Raw genomic sequence first — 22,618 nt, 5'->3', positions numbered from 1 at the left:
TCAAGTGAGAGACTTAACATAAATAAAATGCCAGGGCACAGAGCAGGCAAGTCCCTGTCAAGAAGCTCTACTACCTAATGGGAGATGTCATAGCTTTTTGCTTTTATCATTTCTGAAAGCACAGAGGATTTTTAAAAATCACCTTTTTATAGTATAACTCTCCACTTCGTACTTTGCTTTCCTTCTCTAGGGCTCATTTGCCCTTGAGATTGGAGGCAGTAATATAAAAATTTTGTCAGTTAAAGCTGAGAGTGAATGCAATTAACTAAATCAGATGTTACAACTGGACGGTCATGGTTACTGTGGCATATATTTGATCTGTAGAATACTGTTGTTTGCCCTGAAAAGGGTTTAGGGGTTTTAAAAAATAGTTTGAAATATATGAAATTAAGAGACTGTACATTAATAGCCACATATTTTATTGAAAAATAGGGCACCCTAGGAGCCCTGAGACCTTGAACAGGGCACGTGCTCTCCAGGGTGCCAGAATCCTATGAAACCCTTGTCATATTTTTATATTTCCCTCCTGGCTCCTGTGAGTATCTGACTTTGCGACTCCTAAAATATAAGGTACATGCAACTGTATTAATTTTCCACTTGCTCTGAAACTTTTAACAGTCTAATCCACATAAAAAGCCCCTTTCTGGAATCCAGGATACTAGTAAAAATGTATTTTGAACACAGTGTGATAGCACATCTTCTGGATCATCTCTTTGTGAACTTGCGATACTTAATTCCCATAGATTTTGTTTTTCTAAAGAACAGTCACCAAGTATTTCCCTTCCTCTTTGTAGTAAAAGCTGAACAGCTTCTGGGCTACTTGACCCCTACGATCTATAAGATGGTGCTCAAGTGATGCTTCTAAATGTCGCTGTGTTGTTGCCTTATTTTTCTGGAATAGCCTAATTGTCTTACTTTGTGAATATCCTAAATAAGAAAAATCATAGTCATGGCACTCACCTATTTCACTTGATTTATGTTTTATTTCTAGACTCACTCTCAAAAAGCTGGCATAAAATTAGAATAATGAGGGAACCAAAGACAACTAGGAAGTAGAACCAAGGTATAGACCAGGGTAAAAAAAAAAAGTATAAGTAAATCAAGAAATACACCATAGTTGCCTTGGAGATGAGATTTCTGATGTTAGTGCATCATCATTATTCATATTTACTTACATAGTGATAAATGATTGAATGCACAAAATTGAAATTAATTTTCAAAGTATTAGCACAGAATATAGACACTAGTAAATAATAAGATTCAATAAACTAGAAAAATAAGTTAAAATAACGTTTAGAAAATAAACATACAGACACATGTGAGTATAATCATTTTTTGTGACTATCAAGCCTGTCCTGGTGGCCTTTGGTATCTTTAGGTCCCATATGCATAATTTCAATGAAATGCCAATCAAACATATTTGGAAAAAGTTGCATCTTTACTGAACACACACAGGCTTTTGTTTCTTTTTATTATTTCTTAAACAATGAGTATAAGAACTGTTTGCATACCATTAGGCATTATAATTAACCTAGAAATGATTAAAAGTACCTGGGAGGCTGTATGATGGTTATACACAAATGCTATGCCATGCTATATATGACATGAGTAGCTGTGGATTTAGGCAACTCTAGAGTGTCCTGGGATCAGTCCTGAACAGATGTCATGGGATGACTCCCTACACTTGTAAACAGTGCAATAACTTCAAACACTTTTCAAAATGAACTGAGTGTAGAGCACCACTCATGGACTGGCAGGAAGAAAACAAGAATTCACTAGCACCATGTGTGGGCCACTGCCACCGAGGGGACAACTAGACCCCAGCCTTTTCCAGTGAATCACACCATTTGTGGATGGCAGGGGAAGAGAACATGAATTCACCAAGAAGCAAGTCCTCTCTGGGAACCAGCACCATACACAGACTGCCACCTCTGTGGGGACAGACAGACCCTAGGCCAGAAGAGTCAACACCCCCAATCTCCCCCAGTAAGCAACCGACTGATCCAGAGAAACACAAGCAGTGATGATAACTATTGAGGTGAAATGCAATTTGATGTTTGTGGCATCTGGTATTTCAATAACTTTGCAGGTCTAGGGCCAGTGGTCTGATCATCTATTCAGAGGATAACAGTAGACAGTGTGGCATCTATTGGAAATCTCCCTCTGAAAGGTGGTAGCCATTGTTAATTCCCTGTTATCTTGTTTTAAAGTCCTGTATCACTTTCATTGTTTTGTTGGTTTGGGTTTTATTCTTTTTTTTTTTTTTAAACTTTGTTTGGTTTTGTTATTTCCAAAGGCATGGGGAGCTATTTCAAAGATAGCAAGATATATTATGGTAGCCATTTTTGATTTACTATTGTCTTGTTTTGAAGTCCTTTTTTGCATAAATTGTTTTGTTTTTGTTGGTTCTATTCTGTTCTGTTTTGCTTGATTTACTATGTCTGAAGGTATCGTAGCTATTTTGAAGACAACAGTAGGCATTATGGTAGCTATTGTTGATTTTGTATTTTGAAGTCCCGTGTCACTTATACTGGTTTGCTTTGATTAGCTTTGTTCTGTTTTATTTTGCTTGGTTTTATTGTCTTTAAAATAAAAATTTTTAAAAGTGAGCTCAGTTTAATGTTAGAGTAGATTGGCTTGGTTTGTATTCTAAAACTCTCAGGCTGGCAAAATATGCACCACCTCTATATTCTTATGTATGAGTCCATGATTTTACAGAAAATCATACTATTTCTCCACTTTTCCAATCCTTTATTATTTCCCTTAGAGAATAATTGTGCACTCAGTGGTCTCTTATATCTCAATACATGCTGACTGATAACTCATTTCTTCCTGTCACCACAGAAACTTTGTGCTTACAAGGCTATTGACTTGGCTGAGTCCGGAGCAAGGCTGAATGGCTAAAAGCCATTAAAATTTAGTCTCTAGTAACTGCTAGGAAACTCCTCATCTTTTTCCTCCTTCTACTTTAAAGTCTTGCTCTTCTTCCGTCACTATTTGTCTTATAGATGGTAGGGCTGCTTCAACCCATCTCTATAGTTTATTTGCTTCATGGACATTGACTTTTTTGCATGCTTCTTTGTTCAAAAACAGAATGAAAAGATCTGATTAGCTCAGATTCCTCTGGGTCAGGTGTGTACTAGGTGGTAATTTGGATAAGATGATCATTCTGAGTCTAGCTAAGACCAATGGACCTGGGCCTCTCCAGGGACACAGTTAATGGAGGCTACCACTAATACAGCATTACATAAAGCTTTCAGAGAGAGGAAAATTCAAACACCCAGCTCCCAAAGCTTGGACAAGGCTTTTATTTACTGGTGTTAATAAACCCATAAACATAAACATCCAGGGTATTACACTTTTCAGAAAACTTCAGATTGGCGGGGCTCCAGGCAGGAGTTGCTCAGTTGTTTCCTCCTAACCCCTAGATTCTTTTTTTTTTTTTTTTTTTTTTTTTTTTGGTACTGGGGATCGAACTCATGACCTTGCACTTACCAGGCAAGTGTTTGAACCACTGAGCTAAATCCCCAGCCCTAACCCTAGATTCTTGTAGAAGATATAGAAAGCAGGGTTAAATTTCTTTTTATTGCAGGTGACTATAATAAAGACATTTCTGATTTCTCTGAAATCCTGGCAATATGTAGATAAATAAGTATTTCACACCAAAAGAACACATTTTTATTTGCACTGGTTTGTCATGTAGAATGTGATGATGTCTGAGAATCAACAATGGAATTCAACAATGTCTGAAGCCAGGATACTTGACAAAATTTGTGTACTAGTTACAGTGTACTAGTTACTGCTGCTCTTGTGTATTTCCTGATCTACCTTACTTCCAAAATAAGAGCAAAGGTTGTCAGTTAAAGTCCATGTTATTCTTGCCACGATGGATACAGACAAGATGATCCAAAGACTTTTTACTCTGTACAATTACATGAAGATCAATCTGAATCACAGTTTTTCCATTCCTATCAGTTCTAATTAATTACAAATATCTTCATCATTTCCCCAATAACATTCTGTCCGGGGTTGCCTAATAAAATTGATGGACGTTGACATGTAATATTCACAGACACTAATAAAATTGTTATTATAGTCATGCTTGCAATAAATTATTTTCAAAGGTGCATGTTTGACAGAAAGCTCTATGGTTAAATACAAGTCCTGATCCAGATCTGTCTGCAACATGGTCTTAGAAAATATTGATTTAAAATTAAATATGGCATTTAATCTTTTATATCAAAACAAAAGATCATATGAAAACTAAAAGGAAGATAGAGGTTGGACTTTTGAAAAGAAATGAAACAAAGATGTGACAGTAGCTGTTTGGTCAAAGTGGGTGATATTTGAAATGTATCAGTGAATTTAAATGGCAGATCTTGTAGAATACTAGCTTATAAACCTAGCTGTTTGGGTGGATAATCTTAGCTGATGAGACGGATTGTAAAGAAAACTAAACTGAACTTACAATTTAGCATTTGTGTTTCATTATCCTCGGACACTTCTGTGTATGAGAGAACACCAAATTGTACTATCTTCTCACTCACTGCAAACTGATGGGCTCAGGGGGGATCCACAGATATGGTTGATGGCTGGGTCTAATGGGTCTACATTGTGTCTAGTGGGTCTCATATGCACTGGGTAGAAACTTCAGTAAGTTATTTTACATACAGAAATTCTTCAAAAGTCATATGATATTTTTCATTATATCAGGCAAACAAATCCATTCAATAACTCACTTTTGGAAATAATGACTATTTCTTTCAAACTCTAGAACTGGGCTGTGTCTTTCTTTAACAATTTGATATTTAATGAAATTCTCTGCAAAATGTTTGAGGCCAGAATCTTATGTGTTACACAGAGGACATATGACCCTGTTCATTTTCTTTTCCTGATTCTTTTCTGAATACAAATCAGGAGAGCATGTACTAACCACCAAGGATCAATATGTTGGCACTTGCTAACTTAATCTGCCTGTTTTCTGGCTATGTTCTTTATGCACCATTTGTCAAAAATATTGATCCTATACTTTGGGTGATGCAAATGTAATAAAATACACAATAAAGGATTATATAATCATGACAACTTGATTAGTAGATCTTCATTAGATCTTCATTCATTGTTTCCAAATTACTGGGCTCACTTGTTATCTCATTTGACCTTAGCAGCTCTTACTCCATGTAGTTGAGGAAACTGAGACCCTATAGTGGAGGTCAAATGACTTGCATTACTTCACGTTGGTCATTGATGACAGAAGCGAGAGTAGAATCTAACACCCCTTTGGATCAGAGTTCTCTCCATTACTCTTATCTCTGTCCAACTTGCAACATACCAATTGATCTGTCGTCATCCACTCTTTATTGATGAGCACTGTGTGGTGGAGAACATCAGCGCACAAAGGATTTCCTGGTTGCAGGGGCACTCTTAATTCTAGACATGAAAGATGCTGTCTGCCAAATCAACCTGCCCAGGATGTGAGAAGTTTACAGCATTAGCAGGTGCGTATCAGGTCATCATCAATCATTGTAACACTGCCACTTTCATTCTTTTTAACCTTGCTGCAAAGTGTGATACCTTTCTTAGCATTCCATTTCATATGGGGGGGAAAAAGATTATTTCTCTGCCAAAGAACATGCCTGCTTTATCAACTACATCTCAAGAGGAAACAAAGCCCATTCCTTCTTTGACTTTGTATGGAATCACCTCCCTGGAACAGACTACAGAGGCTTAGCCAATTCCATTAAGATTCACCATTTAGCATCTTGTTGGCACTTAGCCCTTGTTGTTTAGCTTCTTACTAGAATTTACCTTGTTTGATTAATGAACTATCAAACTGTTAACAAGGAAACTCAGAGCCCAGGAGTAGGGCTTGAAAGAAGTGGCCATTATTTACAAAGGTAAATAATGCTGGGTGGGTCTGTCAGACTGGAGGAATGAAGGATTTTAAATGTGGAGTTATCTGATACTCTCCTTTCTTTACGCCTTCATGTAGTCCACCAGCAATTCCTCATGGCTGTGTCTCCAAAGTCCATTTCCTCTATCCTCCCTGCATCTCTCTTTTCCTTGCTGGCCTCTGGATACAAGCTATCAGTATTTCTCCCCTGCTCTTTTCTGTAGGGGATACAACTCCTAACAGTTCTTTTCTCTCTCTCCTACCACCCCAACTCCATGGTTATCCAGGCTCCATCCAGTGACCAGAGAAATACTTTTAAAATTGTAAGTCATGTCACTCTATATAAAATATCACTGGTTTCCACTGGCGTTGGTCAAGATTCTTCACTTGGGTTCACAGGCTCTGTCCACATCCAGTCCTGTGGCCTTTGCTTCTTCCTGTATGTGTACAGCTCCAGCCACACATGCTACTAGAACATGGTAAGCTCTTTCCCATTTGCAAGAGGTTTATAAGTGTCTTCCCACAAATACATCCAGGTCTTAATCCCTGGAGTTTATGAACGTTACCTTCTATGAAGAGAGCTCTTTGTAGATGTGATTAAGCATCCTGAGAAGGGGAGACTTTAGCAGACTTTAAATGTCATTCCAGTGTCCTAATAAGAGAAAGACAGAAGGAGATTAACTAGACACACAGCAATGCTGGCCTTCAAATTCAGAGTGAGGCAGTTACAAGCCAAGAGGTGTTGATGCTACCAGGACTCGGGAAAAATGAGGAACACATTCTCTTCTAGAGCTTTTAGAGAGAGTTCAGCCCAGTAAACACCTGGATTTTGAAATTCTGGTCTATAGAACTATGAAGAATGGATTTATGTTTTACAACTTGGGGCATTTATGGCTAGTTCTGTCTGCAACCTAATTCTATGACAACTGTGCCTTTTCCTCACTCTTTAGGACTGAACTCAAATACTAGCTCTTCATAGAAAATTTCCCTGGCCTTGGAGCTAAGGTAGTCCATATCCAGGCACTCTTCATCTCATCATCTGTTTTCCTCACATCGCTATTTATTTGGAAATTATTTTTTCTTTGACAAGCTTATTATCTTGTTCTAGCATATAATACAGTATCTAAAATGCAATAGATGCTTAAAATATTGTTAAGTAAATGACAAAAAAGGATAAGAATGCTACTAATTGCCTCGTAATGAACAAAATAACGAATATACGAGCTTCTGTAAAGCTCCTTGGTTTCTATGATAAAATATTTTCTTACTATAGACAGGATTGTATGTATAGAACCCCATAAAGTGAAATACAGCAGGATTTTTTTTAAATTTGAAGTTGAGATAAAAGCAAATCATATTTAGTATAAGTATGCTCCCAAATATTGCATGGGATATACATATACCAAAAGTATTTTTATGTGAAATTCAAATTTAGCTGATTATCTTGGTTTTTCTGTTTTATTTTCCATAAATCTGCCAACTATAGGACACCACAACTCTGTTATAAACACAGCTTGTTAATATTTCAGTAGAAAAAAGATAAACCAAAAACCTATACAAACCTTTGCTTTGAAAGCCATTCTCATAAACTTATATGTATAGTTCAAAATCTTAGAGAACTATACATATATCAGTACGTTTGTCTTCCTCCTTTTCAAGGAAAACTAAAGAAGATATGGACTAGTTTGCTCACATGACCCAACAAAAGGAAGGCATTGCCATGTTAGAAGCACAATCATAATGCCAAAAGAGACAATCCCAAATGGCACATCCCTAATGATGACTGGAAGCCAAAATATCCCAATGTACATTTCTCATGGAAAAATAAAAAGGTTATGTAAGAGGGTAGAAAGTGGAGTTCTGCGGAGGAGATTAGCCACATGATAGCCAACGAGGACGCATTTAGTTTAAAAATATGCCATTTAGGGGCTGGCGATTTAGCTCAGCGGCATAAGCGCCTGCCTTGCAAGCAGGCAGTCGTGAGTTCAGTCCCTGGTATCGATTTAAAAAAAATGCCGTTTGTTGGCATTAGCATTCCTTTTAACTGATGAAATTCTAGGTGCTTTTAAGGAATTAAACTGCATTTACCTGAAGAAATTGGCAAAGTTACCAACCAGCTTAAACAATAATTATGTGCGAGCTTCCAGGAAGATGACAGAGTGACGAAGAGAGAGTCTCTGCTTCTTTTTGTTGTCCAGATGCTGGGATATAACAACCTGAGGAAGCGAAGAAGGAGGGAAGTGAGTCCCCAGGATCCAGGAACAAGAATTGAAGTTCCCACGGAACGTAAAATGAAAGACATTAACAAAGAAGAAGGAAGTGGCCAGTAGCCCTTTCTAAACTGTGGGCAGGGGCTCAAATCTGCAGAAGCATGGTGACTCCTGGCAGCCCCAGAGGCCTCCATGGAGAAGTGCACCAGGGGAACAGAGCAGTGAACACAGCACTAGAGAGCCTGGCGAGTTATTCAGGTTCAGACATCCTCCAGGAGAAGATGATTGGCCAGTTGCATTTTGGAGAGGGGCCAACTGAGCTCAGAACTCAGAACAGCTGTGGGCTGGTCCTTCTAGCGGCTCCCCCCCCCCCCCCCGCAGTGTCAGAGTGAGGCCAAACCTCCTCTTCTTTGTTGACGTCTCTCTCCACTCTCTCTGTGAGCTTCAGTTCTCACTTCTGTGCCCAAGGACCCAGATTCCTCCTTTTTATCTTCCTCAGGTTGCTATCTTCCAGCAGCTGGACCAAAAAAATCACTACTCTTCTATCTTCCACAAATCTCACACATAATTATTTTTAAGCTAGTCAGTTACTTTGCTGAATTTTTCTGGCAAGTTGGCGGGTAAGAGAGATGAGTTGAAGCTAGCAGGGAGCCAAATTGAAGCTGAAGGGGAGCACATGGAGTACTGCAGGCTGAACAAATCAGATTCCGTTCTCACAGCCAGAAACCAGCCTGAAGTTCAGTGGAACTAAGGGAACAGGCTTACTGGGATTATCCGCTACTCCACCATAGAGCTGTGGCTGGCTTCTGGAATTAATCAACTCCAATCTGGACTCTTAGAAAAGAGTTGTCTCTTGTTGTCTACCAGTGACAGTAGAGACATGCATTGAAGCAGAAATTTTTTTTCTTATTTTCTTTTTTCATCTTATTTTAATTTTTTTCTTTTTCTTGTTTTTTAAAAAAATTTTTATTTTAAAGAGAAAAAACAAATTTCAAAACACAACAATGGTCTAGTCATTGTGCATTGTTATCTTCAAATAAGTTACTCAGAGTACAATAAATCTGCATTTAATCATCCAAACAATACTAGCACAAACCATTCTCTTCAAAGAAATCAGTAGTATAACTATCTTGATAGTTTTTCATGTATATAGTTTGCTTCAGCTTCTCACACTAGTGAGACAATATGAAGTTCACACATGTGTGTCTGATTTATTTCACTAATGAATATGGTCTCAAGCTGTATCCATTTACCTATAAAAGTCTCAAGTTTGTCCTTCTTTATGACTGAGTAGTACTCCACTGTATAAAAATATCACATCTTTTTAATTCATTTTTCAGTTTATGAGCATTTAGGTTGTTTCCAAGATCTAGCTATTAAATTGTGCCTGGGTGCACATATATCACTGTGGTATGATGTTTTTGATTCTTCTGGGAAGATTCTAGAAGGGAAATAGCTGGGTCAAGTGTGACTTCCAATTCTAATTTTTTGAGGAAGCTCCACACTGATTTCCATAATGACTGCACCAGTCTACACCCCTACCAAGAGTGGAGAAATGTTCTTTTTTCCCCACAGCCTGTCCAATATTCTTTATTGGTTGATTTTTTAATAATGGCTATTCTTTCTAGGGTGAGATGGAATCTCTGTGTTGTTTTAATTTGCATCTCTTTAAAAAAATTTTTTGAAATTTGCATCTCATGAATAACCAATGATGTTGAACATTTTTTTCAAATATTTATTTGCTGTTTGTATTTCTTCACCTGAGAAGTGTGTATTCACCTCAGATGCCCATTTTTGGATTGGGTCTTTAAATTTGGGAGGATACTTTTGGGTTCTTTGTATGTTCTTGATAGTAATCCTTTGTCTGAGAAACAGCTGAAAAGCATTGTCTCCCACATTGTGGACTGTATCTTCACTGCTGGTGGTTTCTCCTGCTAAGCAAAAGCCTTTTAATAAGATGAGATCCCAGTTGTTGATGCCTTGTGACAGTTCTTGTGCAATTGCTTACACCAGTGTTTTTGAGAGTTTTACCTACTCTATCTTCCAGTAAATTTACTGTTTGTGTTTTAATGTTTAGATCTTTGATCCATTCTGAATTTAGTTAGTGCATGGTGAAAGATATTGGTCCAACTTTAATCTTCAGGATGTGCAGAGCCAATTTTTCCACCAGCATTTATTAAAGAAGCTATCTTTCTTCCAGTGAATGTGTTTGAGTGCCTTTGTCAAAGATAAGGTGGCTTAGTGTGTCTGGAGTTGTTTCTGCACCTTCTATTCTGTTCCATTAGTCTGTGTGTGTGTATGTGTGTGTGCGCGAGCGTCTGTGTTTGCCACTACTATTTTTTTTTAAATTACAGTAGCTTTATAGTATAATTTCAAGTCAGGGATTGTGATACCCCCTATCTTGCCTTTGTTGCCCAAGATTATCTTTGCTCTTCTAGGTCTCTTCCAGTTCCAGATAAATTTTAGAATTTTTTTCTCTAATTCTGTGAGATAGTTATTGGAATTTTGATTGAGATTGCATTGAATCTGTGCAGATTTGGAAGTATGATCATTTTCACTGTCTTCTTACCCAAGAACATGGAATATCTCTCCATTTTCTAATATTTTCTTCAATCTCCTTTATCAGAGTACTGCAGTTTTCAATGTAGAGGTCTGTTATATCCTTCAATAAACTCATTCCTAGATATTTCATTTTTTGGGGTACTATTGTGAAAGGCATTGTTTTCCTGATTTCTCTCTCAGTGAACTCATTATTCATGTACAAGAAGGCTACTGACTTTTGAGTATTGACTTTGAATTCAGCTATGCTACTGAATTTGCTCACTAAATCTGCTTTTTAGTGGAGTTTTTTGGGGTCTTCTAGGTAGAGTGTCACATCATCTGCAAATAATGATACTTTAACTTCTTTCTTTCCTATCTTTTTCCTTTTATTTCTTTCTCTTGTCTAATTGCTTTGGCTACAATTTCCTGGACTATGTTGAATAAGAGTGGAGACAGGAAATCCTTGTCTTGTTCCTGATTTTAGATTCAAAACTTTCAGTTTTTTGTCCATTTAGTATAATGTTGGCTGTTGGTTTGTCATAGAGAGCTTTTATCAGATTGAGATAAAGACTGTATATTACAATTTTCTGTAGGTTTTTAAAAATCATGAATGGATATTAGACCTTGTCACAAGCTTTATCTGCACCTATTGAGATGATCATATAGTTTTTTACCTTGACTGTTTATATGGTGTGTTACATTTATTTATTCCTGTATGTTGAACTATCCCTGCATCCCTGGCATGAATCCTACTTGATCATGGCATACATGATCAGTGAGATTGGCCTGAAATTCTCTTTCTTAGTTGGGTCTTTTTCTGATTTTGGCATCAGGATAATGCTTATTTCTAGGAATGAATTTGGCAGTATTGCTTTGCTTTCAAATTCATTAAAGAGTTTGAGAAGTAGTGGTCTTCGATCTTCTCTAAATTTCTTGTAAAACTCAGCAGTGAATCCACCAGGGCTTGGTCTTTTCTTCCTTGATATGTTGTCAATTACATCTTTGATTTCATTGATCAATATTTATTTAAAATGTTTATATCTGCTTGATTCAGCTTTGATATTTCATATGTATCTAGGATTCTGTCTATTTCTCCTGTATTTTCCATCTTGATAGAATACAAGTTTTCAAAATAGGTATAGATCATCTTCTGGATTTTTGCAGGATATGTTGTGATTTCACCCTTTTCATTTCTAGTTGCATGGATTTGAGTCTTTTCTTTTTTGATAAGGTTGACTAAGTGTTTGCCAATTTTATTTAGTCTTTCAAAGAATCAACTCTTTGATTCATTGATTCTTTGTATTGTTTTTAGTCTCCAATGCATTAATTTCTGCTCTGATCTTTATAATTTCCTCCCTTATATGAGGTTTTGGATTAACTTTTCTCTTTCTAGAAGGTTGAAGTTCACTGTTAAGTTGTTTATATGCACTTGCTCTGCTTTCCTTATATGGATATTTACTGCTTTAAATTTCCCTCTTAGTACCACTTTCATTGTGTGCCATGGATTATCATACGTTGTAATGTCATTGTTTTTTTTTTTTATTTTGAAGAGAATAAAACCAAATGAGAGAAAACAAAATGGGGTCAGTTAAAACAAAATGATGGACATAGTACATGACTTAAAACCAAAATACAAGGTGATCAACAATAGTTACCATAAGTTTCTCGTTATCTTCAATAGAATTGCCCATATTATCAGGCATAACAAATTTGAACGTAACAATACAGAACAAAATCAATGGAGACATTATAGGACTTCAAAAGAAGATAATATTCAAACCAGAATGGGTATCATAGTGAATCTATTGTCTTCAAAGTAGTTGCCCATATCCTTAGACTTGATACTATCAAACAAAACAGATTTGAATAAAGTCATTTGAAACAAGACAGCAATCAAACAAATAGATTCAAATAACATCGTTCAAGACAAGACAATGAAATTAATACAGGGCTTCAAATCAAGTCAATAGGAAATCAAAAATGGCTACCATAGTATATCCTGCTATCTTTGGAATAGCTGTCTATACCATCAAATTTAATACAAGTAGACAAACTGGACCAGAATATAACCAAACTAAACAGAGCAATGAAAACAATATGGGTTTCAAATCATGATACAAGATTAATAATGTCCACTGCCTTCTCTTTTTAGACAATTACTCCCCTTTCACTTTCACAGGGTGCATTGTACATTTTGTATCCCACTAACTCCTTTAGTTTTTAAATTAAGGAGGCAACCCACTATTTACCTAAGTGATTCTGAACCATTTTAGCCCTGAGCATAATCTTCAATTGTATCCATTTACCTACAAGAGCCTCAGGTTTTCCTTCCTTATAGCTGAGTAGTTCTCCATTGTATAAAAGTGTTATGTCTTTCTAACCAATCTGCAGCTGATGGGTGAGCTACCCCCACTTTTTTTCTTGTTCCCTGTCACATAGAGTCTTATTTTCTCACCTTTGAGTTTCAGTACATAAACCTTCTTTCAGGTTAATTATATTTCTTATATAGAGCATCTGGATGGACCCTATCTCCTGATCTACTCTGCCTGTGTTGCTTTTTATTAGTGTATTGAGACCATTTATATTAGTGATTATGGCCAACCTTCTCTGCCTCATCTCTGCTATGCTATTATTCTGCCATTGGTTGCCTACTTTTCCCCTTCATTCTACTGTGTTCCCCATTCAGTGAGACCCTCTGCCACTGCTCCTGAAGCCATGGTCTTCTCTCTCTCTCTCTCTCTCTCTCTCTCTCTCTCTCTCTCTCTCTCATGTCCTTCAGTATTTTTTGTAGAGTTGGATTGGTGGAAACGAACTCCCCCAGTTCCTCTTTGTCATAGAAGCATCTTGTTTTTTCATTAATTTTGAGAGACAGTTTTTCAGGGTATCTCAATCTGTGTTGGAGGTTATTCTCTTTCAAGACTTGGGATACTTCACTCCAAGCTCTTCTTGATTTGATGGTTTGTGTCAAGAAGTCTGCCATGATTCTGATGGGTTTTCCTTTATAGGTTATCTGTTTCTTTTCTTTGACAGCTTTTAATATTTTGTTCTTGTGTTGAATTTCTAGAATCTTTATTATTTGTCTGAGTGTAGATCTATTTTGGTTATAGGTGGTTGGAGTTCTGTATGCCTCATTTATCTGAATATCATTTCCTTTTTTATGCTTGGGAAGTTTTCTTTAATTATTTCTGTAAATAGCTTTCATATTTCATTTGTGTTTACCCCTGCTTCTTCGATCACATTTTTTACTCTTAAATTATAGATCTCTTGTCATCTTCTAGCCTTTGTATTGTTACTTCCTGATTCCTTGTTATTTTTAAGAGATCTTTCCTTTCATGATCACAAGCTGCAAACCTGTCTTCAAGGTTTGATAGTCTATCTTTAGTTTCTTTCAAGCAGTTTTGCCAGCTTTCAGTGGAGTTTTTAATTTCCTGGTAATCTCTTTGAATCTGTTTCATGGATTCTAAATATTTTTATAATCTTCATCAAAGTTTTCCCTCCTTTTTCTGTGTTCCTCTATTCTTTCATCTGTGTCTTCTTGAGAGGTACTTAGCATTTCTTTTAATATTTTTCTTATGTCTTCCTTTACTTGTATTAATATTTCTGTTTTAAGTTCTTTTATAGTTTCATGAAGTTGTTTGTTTATGTCAGATGCTATTGCTTCAGAAACTGCAGCTGTGCAAATCCCGATTTCTTCTGTGTTTACTTCTCCTGGGCCAGTGCTGCTTGGGCCGGAGGCTGGAGACTGCCTTTTGTTTCTTCCTCTTGTCATGTTTCAGGTTTCTTCCAGACAAGCGAATAGTGGAGTCCCTGGCACTTCTTGTAATTGGTTATAATTACTCTGAAGTGTGCTGGCTAGGGATGCTGCTTTCCCCAATCTGCTGGTGACTACTGGAGTATAAGCAGGGGTGGGGCATACTGGCCCTCCCATCTCAGCTGATTAACCCTGAGAGCCTGCACCATGTTAGTGTGTGCTGTGCAGTTGGGGATGGTTAGGGATAGCTTTAGGGAAATCTTGGTCATGGCTATTGGATCATGCACAGGGATAGGACTTAGTCCAAGCAATTTTCACTAATCTGCTCTGTACTAGGAATAGTCCCTGACCAATTGCCCACTCCCATGGGAGAACAAGCTGGTGCAGTTCTCTAGTGCACTGTTCCCCTCCACAACCATGTCTTTCTGCTGAGGCCTTCAGGCTTGCCAACCACCAACTTCACTGTGACTGCATCTCCAGTGTTATGGATTAAAAACTGGTGGTCAACTTAACACCAGTGGAAATGAATCACTATGCTGCTGAGCATAGATGTTTCACCTGTGAAAAGTTGCAAGCATAAATAGAGAGGTGGAGGAGAAAAAAGGCTTTAATGTATTGTTATGTTGAGACATTGAGGCATTGTGGGTTTTTCTTCAAGTTGCTGTTTGAGCCATTGGTTCTCCTGGAGAAGCTCTGGTCCTCACATCAAGCATTGCCTCCTGACTTCAGAAGGGAAGATGTGTGCCACTTGGTCTCCAGGATGAACTTGTCACACTGGCTTCCTGGCATGTACCCAACTGTGCTTGTTGTTGGAGGAGCTTGGGGCCTCTGTGTCACTGAGGATGGCTGTGGGGCCTTTCAGGATAGCTCTGGTCTTTTTTGTGAATGTGACTTCATGGCTCCAGTGTAGAGCTCTCATCCCACCAGCACACCTCCTTCACCTGCTGGCATGGACTTTCTGGCCTCCACCACTGATCTTTGGGCCTTCCCGGCATGGAATCTGTAAAACAGACTGGCATGAGTCCTTCTTGTGGGCTCTGGACCTCCAGTTGGACTTGTAGGAGGCACTGTCATGAACTCTGGGTTTTCATTTGGACTTGTGTGGGACATTGCTGTGGAATTTAGGCCCTTGACTAAATATTCTATGTTTTTGGTGTTGTGGATAGATTTCCTGCATTTTCTTGTGTTAACTCCCAGTGACCTTTATAAAAATAATATTATAAACTCCATGTCCTGATTCTAATTGCTCTCTGCACAACCCCTGACTATAACATCCGGATTCCAGAGGTGCTTTGCATACAGTGGGATTGGCTCTGATGAGACTGTGTCTGGCTACCGCCTTCTGATTTTTTCTTTTCTTCTCTCTCTCTCTCTCTCTCTCTCTCTCTCTCTCTCTCTCTCTCTCTCCTTCACTTTAGCTTCTTCCTGAGTTGAGAGGATCAATTTCTTTTCCTTCTGATCTTTTCCAGAATACTATATTCCATCATCTGGACTGTTTCTCTCAGACAGGCTTTTCACTTTGCTGCTTATTGTTCTACCATCTTCTCAGAATCTTGTTTATCTGTAAAAACTAATTTCTTCTTTAACTTCATCTGTGACTCATAGGGTGTTTAGGATGGTTCTATTTAATTTCCAGGAAGTTCTTGTGGTTTCTTTTGCCATGGATTTCCATTTTCAATGCACTGTAGTCTGATAGTATGCATGAAATAATTTCAATCCCTTTGCATTTACTTAAGCATTTTCTATGAGCCAATATGTAGTCTATTTTGGCAAAGGTCCTGTGTGCAGCTGAGAAGAATCTGTATTCTGATGTTGTAGCTATCTAATAAGTTGCTAAATGATGCAGACAAGAATAATTTAAGATTTATCAGAGTCAGTGAAATAGTAGGAGATAGTGCAAATGACATAAAATATTTGCTCACAAAAGTAATGACAGAAAACTTTGCAAGAATGGAAAAAGAATTTGACATATAGATAAACGAGATACATAAAACTCCAATTAGCCATGACAACCCCCCTCCCAACCCCCCCCCCAATCAAGGTATAATAGTCAAGATTTCAGAAAGTCAGCATAAGAATAGACTATTAAAAGCTGTTGCAGAGGAAAGAAACAAATCACCTAAAAAGCAAAACCCATCAGAATCACAGCAGACTTCTCAACATAAACCCTCAACACAAGAAAAGCTTGAAGTATTTCAAGTCCCAAAATAAAACAACCTCCAACCCAGACTTATATACCTCACAATACTATTTTTCAAAATTGATGGACAAATAAGATACTTCCATGACAAAAAAAGCAGCATTATAAAATATTTTGAAGAACATTCTAGAAAGTGATAAGGCCAACAACTCCATGAACCACCAAAAAATGAATCCACCAGACAAGGCAAGCAATTAAACAGTGGGGAAAACAAGGAACCAACAACAGAAAAATACTATGAAAAGAAAAAGTCAATATATATCTGTTATAAATATTAATGTTAATTGCTGCATACCACATAGTGGCTGGGTCCTGAGAAGGGGTGATGAGAGAGTAAAAAAAGGCTAGGTACAAAATAAAAGGAAAACTGGAACAAGATGAGACCTGATCTCTTTGATGGAGAGGTAGCAACAGCCAATCATGGTCAGTGACTTTATTTATACAAAGTAAAAAAGGAGAGAAGTGTATGACAAAAGTGAAAGGTCTCAGTGTTTTGCTGAGAACACTGAAATTGAAACATTTTTAGAGCTGTCTATGCTGTAGTTAACAGGAAGGAGTACCAAAGCTTGTACAACGGAGGAAATAATAAATAACAGAACAGAAATTAATGCAATGGAGACTGAGAAAACAATATAAAGAATCCATGAAGTGAAAAGTTCATTCTTTGAAAGAGTAAATAATATTGACAAAGCCTTAGCTAACTTTACCCAAAGAAAGAAAAAAGACTCAAATCCATGCAATTAGGAATGAAAAGGATGAAATGACAACAGATCCTGCAGAAATCCAGAAGATCATGTATACCTACTTTAGAAACCTTTATTCTAATAAAATGGAAAACATAAAAGAAATGGACAGATTCCTAGATATATATGAATTACCAAAGCTGAATCATGAAGATATAAAATTTCTAAATAAACTGACATAGATCAATAAAATTGAAGATGTAATTAAAAACTTACCAACAAAGAAAAGCTCTGGCTGCTAATTTCTTGTCTTTTTATATATTTTTTTATTTTAGAAAGAATAAAACCAAGCAAAATAAAACAATAAATTCAATCAAAAGAAAACTGTAAGTGATGCAGGGTTCCAAAATAAGATAATAGGAAATCAACAATGGCTACCATAAAACCCCTTGTTGTCTTCAAAATAACTACCCATACCATCAGACACAGGAAAATCAAACAAAACAGAATAGAACCAATAAAAACATAACAATGCATACAGTACAGGACTTTAAAACAAGATAATAGTAAATCCCACAATAGCTACCATAATATATCTTGTTATCTTTGAAATAGCTGCCCACCTCATTAGATATAATAAAATCAAGACAAAACAGAATAAAACCAAACAATACTAAACAATAAAAATGATACAGGACTTTAAAACAATATGATAGGAAATTAACAATGGCTACTCTCTTCAGAAGGAGATCACCTATGGATGACATGCTGAGTATTATTATCCTTTAAATAGATGACCAGATTACTGGTTTTAGGCCTGCAAAGTCAATGAAACACTAAACACTATAAGCATTAAGTTGTATTTCACTTCAATATCAATGCTGAATTATAGAAGAAATTTAGAGAAAATCTAAGAGCACTATTTCTCAAACTCTAATGAAATTAGAAAGGAAACAACACTCCCAAGCTTATTTCTGGAAGCAAGAATTACTCTGATACCAAAGCCAGAGAAGGATCCAACCAAAAAAGAGAACTAAGGGCCAAACTTTGTAATGTACATAGATGCAAAAATCCTCAATAAAACAATGGCAAACAGAATGTAGCAAATCATCAAGAAGATTATATGCCATGATCAAGTGAGATTCATCCCGGGGATTCAGGGATGATTCATCATATACAAATAAATAAATGTAATATATTATATTAATAGAGGCAAGAACAAAAACCATATGATCATCTCAACAGATGCAGAAAATGCATTTTACAAAGTCTAACATCCATTCATGACAAAAACCCTTCAGAAAATTGGAATAGATGGCCTGTACATCAATGTGATAAAAGCTATATGTAACAAACTAACAGCTAACATCATACTAAACAAACAAAATCTGAAAGCATTTGCTCTAAAATCAGGAATAAGACAATAATATCTACTGTCATCATTCTTATTCAATATAGTTCTAGAAATATTAACAATTAGACAGAGAAAAGTTTTATTTTAGAAATGATAGGAAAAAAAGAAGATAAATTATTATTATTATTTGTGGATGACATGCTATTCCACACAGAAGATCCCAAAAATCCACCAGAAGATTTTTACATTTAATAAACAAATTCACTAGTGTTGCTAGATACAAAGTCAAGACTCAAAAATCAGTAGCACTCCTGTACATGAATAACAAACCCACTGAGAGAGAAATTAGAGAAACAACACCATACAGAATAGTATCCAAAGAAAAAGAAATACCTAGGAGTCAATCTAATGAAGGAAGTAAAAGACTTTTAAATGCAAACTATAGTACTTTGAAAAAGAGGTCAAAGAGAATACCAGAAAATGGAAGAACCAACAGTGAAGATGGCCATACTCTCAAAATTATTTTACAGATTTAACTTAATCCTGACCAAAATTCTAATAGCAAATCCCACAGAATCAGAGGAAATAATCCTAAAGTTCATTTAAACTAGAAACTACCTAGAATAACAAAACCAATTTTGAGGAACAAAGGGAAAGCACCAATATTCCAATCCCTGACTTGAAATTATACTACAAAACTACTGTGATACAAAAATAGAAAACATGCCCAAGAATATGTGAAACAGATTAGAAGATGCAGAAACAACTCCAATCACACTCAGCTACCTTATCTTTGACAAATGACCCCAACATCTTCACTGGAAAAAAGATAGCCTTTTTTATAAATGGTCTTAGAAAAGTTGGCTTTCCACGTGCCAAAGATTAAAACGAGTCCATATCTCATGTACTAAATTAAAATCAAAATGGATTAAAGATCTAACCATTAAAACAGAAACTAAATGTGCTGGAAAATAAAAAAGGTAGAATTACTGACGACATAGGTGTAGGCAAAGACTTTATGAAAAACAAACAAACACAGTTGCACAGGAACTATCACAAAGAATCAATAGCTGGGACTTCATCTTACTGAAAAGCTTCTGCACAGTAAGAGAAACCAATGACGGAGTGTAGAGACAACTCACGGTGTAGAAAGATTTTTTTCCAGCCATTCCTCAGACAAAGGACTAATGTCTAGAATATATAAAAAACTCAATAAAATCAGCCCCCCTCCAATTTAAAGACCCAATCCAAAAATGGGCGTCTGAATTGAATGCATACTTCTCAGATGAAGAAATAGAAATGGCAAATAAATTTATTAAAAAATGTTCAGCATTCCAGGTCATTCAAGAGATGCAAATTAAAACAACACCAAGATTCCATTTCACTCCAGAAAGAATAAGGACTATCAAGAACTCAACTAATAACAAATGCTGGAGGAACTGTTGGGAAAAAGGAACCCTTCTGGACTGTTGCTGGGAGTGTAGACTGGTGCAACCATTGTGTAAATCAGCATGGAGAATTTTCAAAAAACTAAAATTTGAGATTTCTTTGACCCAGTTATTCCTCTTCTCGGATCATCCTGAAAAATTAAAATGATCGTATCAGCAATATATGCATACTCACGTTTGTAACAGTACTGTTTATATAGCTAAATCTTGGAAATATCCCAAATACCCTTTTACCTATGAATGGATAAAAAATATGTGTTTCTTTTTTATACAATGGGGTACTACTCTGTCATAAACAAATATAAACTTGGATCTACCTTGTTTATACATGGATAGATGCACCTTGAGACCATTCTCGTAAGTTAAATAAATCAGATATACATATTCAAATGTTGCATTTTTTTCTGGTGTGAGAAACAAAGTAAATAAGGAACAAAATGTATAGTAGATATTGGTAAATAGGAAGAAAATTTTCAAATGAGAATAGGCAGAAGGGAGAGGTAGAATGAATAGACAAAGAAAAAAGAATCTGAGGAAAAATGAAAACAAAGCTTTTTTAAAATGGAGGGGAAGCAGGCTTGAAGAAAGGGGACTGAATGGGAAAAAAGAAGAATCAAGATATATTGTCTACAGGTACAAATTCCCTGTGATGAATGATATCATTATGTATTGATAACATTGATACATTATCTAAAATATACCAATAAAATAAAAAGTAAAAAATTATGCATTGTAGAATAAGAAGACTTAAATAATAGTGTTGTTGTTTAATCACCCCAATTGTTTCTGCCAAATTCTTGTTCCATGTCTGAGTGCACACAGAAGTGATGTCTGTATACCCAAAACACCATGGAAGCCTGCCACAGAAAGTGGGGAAATGTGAAAGGGAATGTTCATGTTGATGTATACTGAACAGAAAAAAATTTCCAAAAGAGCAGCATTATGTAGCAAATCAATGTACATATGCTGTCCAAAGAAAGCTAGGCCTGAGCAGAAAAGGAGGCAGTTATCAGTTATTCATCAGTTCTTCATCAGCAGTACAAGACAAAATATAGTTAAGTGTTGTGAAAGTTACTCAGCTCTTATGGACTTCCTCTGTCCAGTTGCCCTATATATATATTAGTTTTTCCACTATCCTAAATTGTCAGCTTTACTTTTTACAATTTGTCATGCATTTCATCTTTGAACCATCTCTAATACTGGAGATACAAATTATGTAAAGGTTTTTTTAATTTGAATTTGTTTTCAGCATTCTTATACATTTGACTCTACAAATTACATTATCACAACATTGACTTTGTGTGTGAGTTCCTTGACAAATGAACAGATAGTGTTTTTGTATGTATATATTTGTGAAAGAGAACATTTCTTGAGATCTTTGAGTGACTGAGTACTTGGTGGGGACCCCTAGTGGTTTTTGATTCATCTCATTAAAAACCTTAGGTTGGGGAGGAGCTATAAAGATGCAGATTGGTAAGCAGCAGAATACAGAGGCTCCCTGAGACAGACAACTAAGATGCCAGAAAAAAACATTGTGGAAAGGTCTGGACAGAGGGAGATGGATCCTCTTGATCCAGGAAGAAACTAAAGGGAAAAGAGCCAGTCAAGCATGCAGTCCTGGGGCTACCATTGGAGCAGATATTAGCAGCCATGGTGCTCTTGCTGGAGTGCCCAAAGTCACGCAGCCACTACTCGCTGGAGCCCTGGTTGTGTTGAAGCCAGAGTTCAGTGAGCCCAACAGAGAATGGAGCTGGCTAGAGACCCACACTGACCTGCAGTGAGTGCTGGGAATAAGACTCTCCCACAGGAAAGGGGTGACCAACTGGACGACATGTTGGAATTGGGCAGGACAGGCAGGAACAAGGAACAGCAGTGACTTCAGTTGATTGTTCCCTTCCCAGACCAGATTGGTGAGATCTGCTTAGCCTGGGTCATGCCCCTGGCCAGAACCCAATAAGTCATCCTAAACCAATTCTGTATGTGCAACACACACCTAACACAGTGAAGGTCCCCACAGTGAAGGTTGACTGACCCGGAGGGGAGGGGCTGGCATACGTTGCCCCTACTTGCACCTCAATGACCAACAGCAAACTGGAGAGGGCAGAAATCCCTAGCCAGTGTGCTTCAGAAGAACCATAACCAACAAGGAAAGGGGATGGGACCTCCTCTATATGTCTTCATGGAAGAAACCAAAAACATGACATGAGAAAGAAATAAGAAAAAGTCCCCAGGTCACAGCCCTGAAATATTGATCCAGATGAGGTAAATACAAAGGAGATTAAGGGCAGCAAACATGTAATATCAAACACAACATCAGTGGACATAAACAGATATCTTCAGGACCTCATGGACGAGCTCAAATGTGAAATGTTAATCAAGTAAAGCAAGATATAATAGATTAATAAAAGAAATGCTAGGCACTTCTCAAGAAGACACAGACAGAAGAATGGAAGAACACACAAAAAAAGGAGATAAATATTTGATGTAGAATATAAAGAAAACCTACAATATATGAAGCAGATTCAAAGAGATTACCAG

This window comes from Cavia porcellus, unplaced genomic scaffold (assembly GCF_034190915.1).
Source record: "Cavia porcellus strain 051 isolate PalLab524CR breed Dunkin Hartley unplaced genomic scaffold, mCavPor4.1 scaffold_8, whole genome shotgun sequence".
Taxonomy (NCBI): domain Eukaryota; kingdom Metazoa; phylum Chordata; class Mammalia; order Rodentia; family Caviidae; genus Cavia; species Cavia porcellus.
This window is presented reverse-complemented; position numbering follows the sequence as displayed.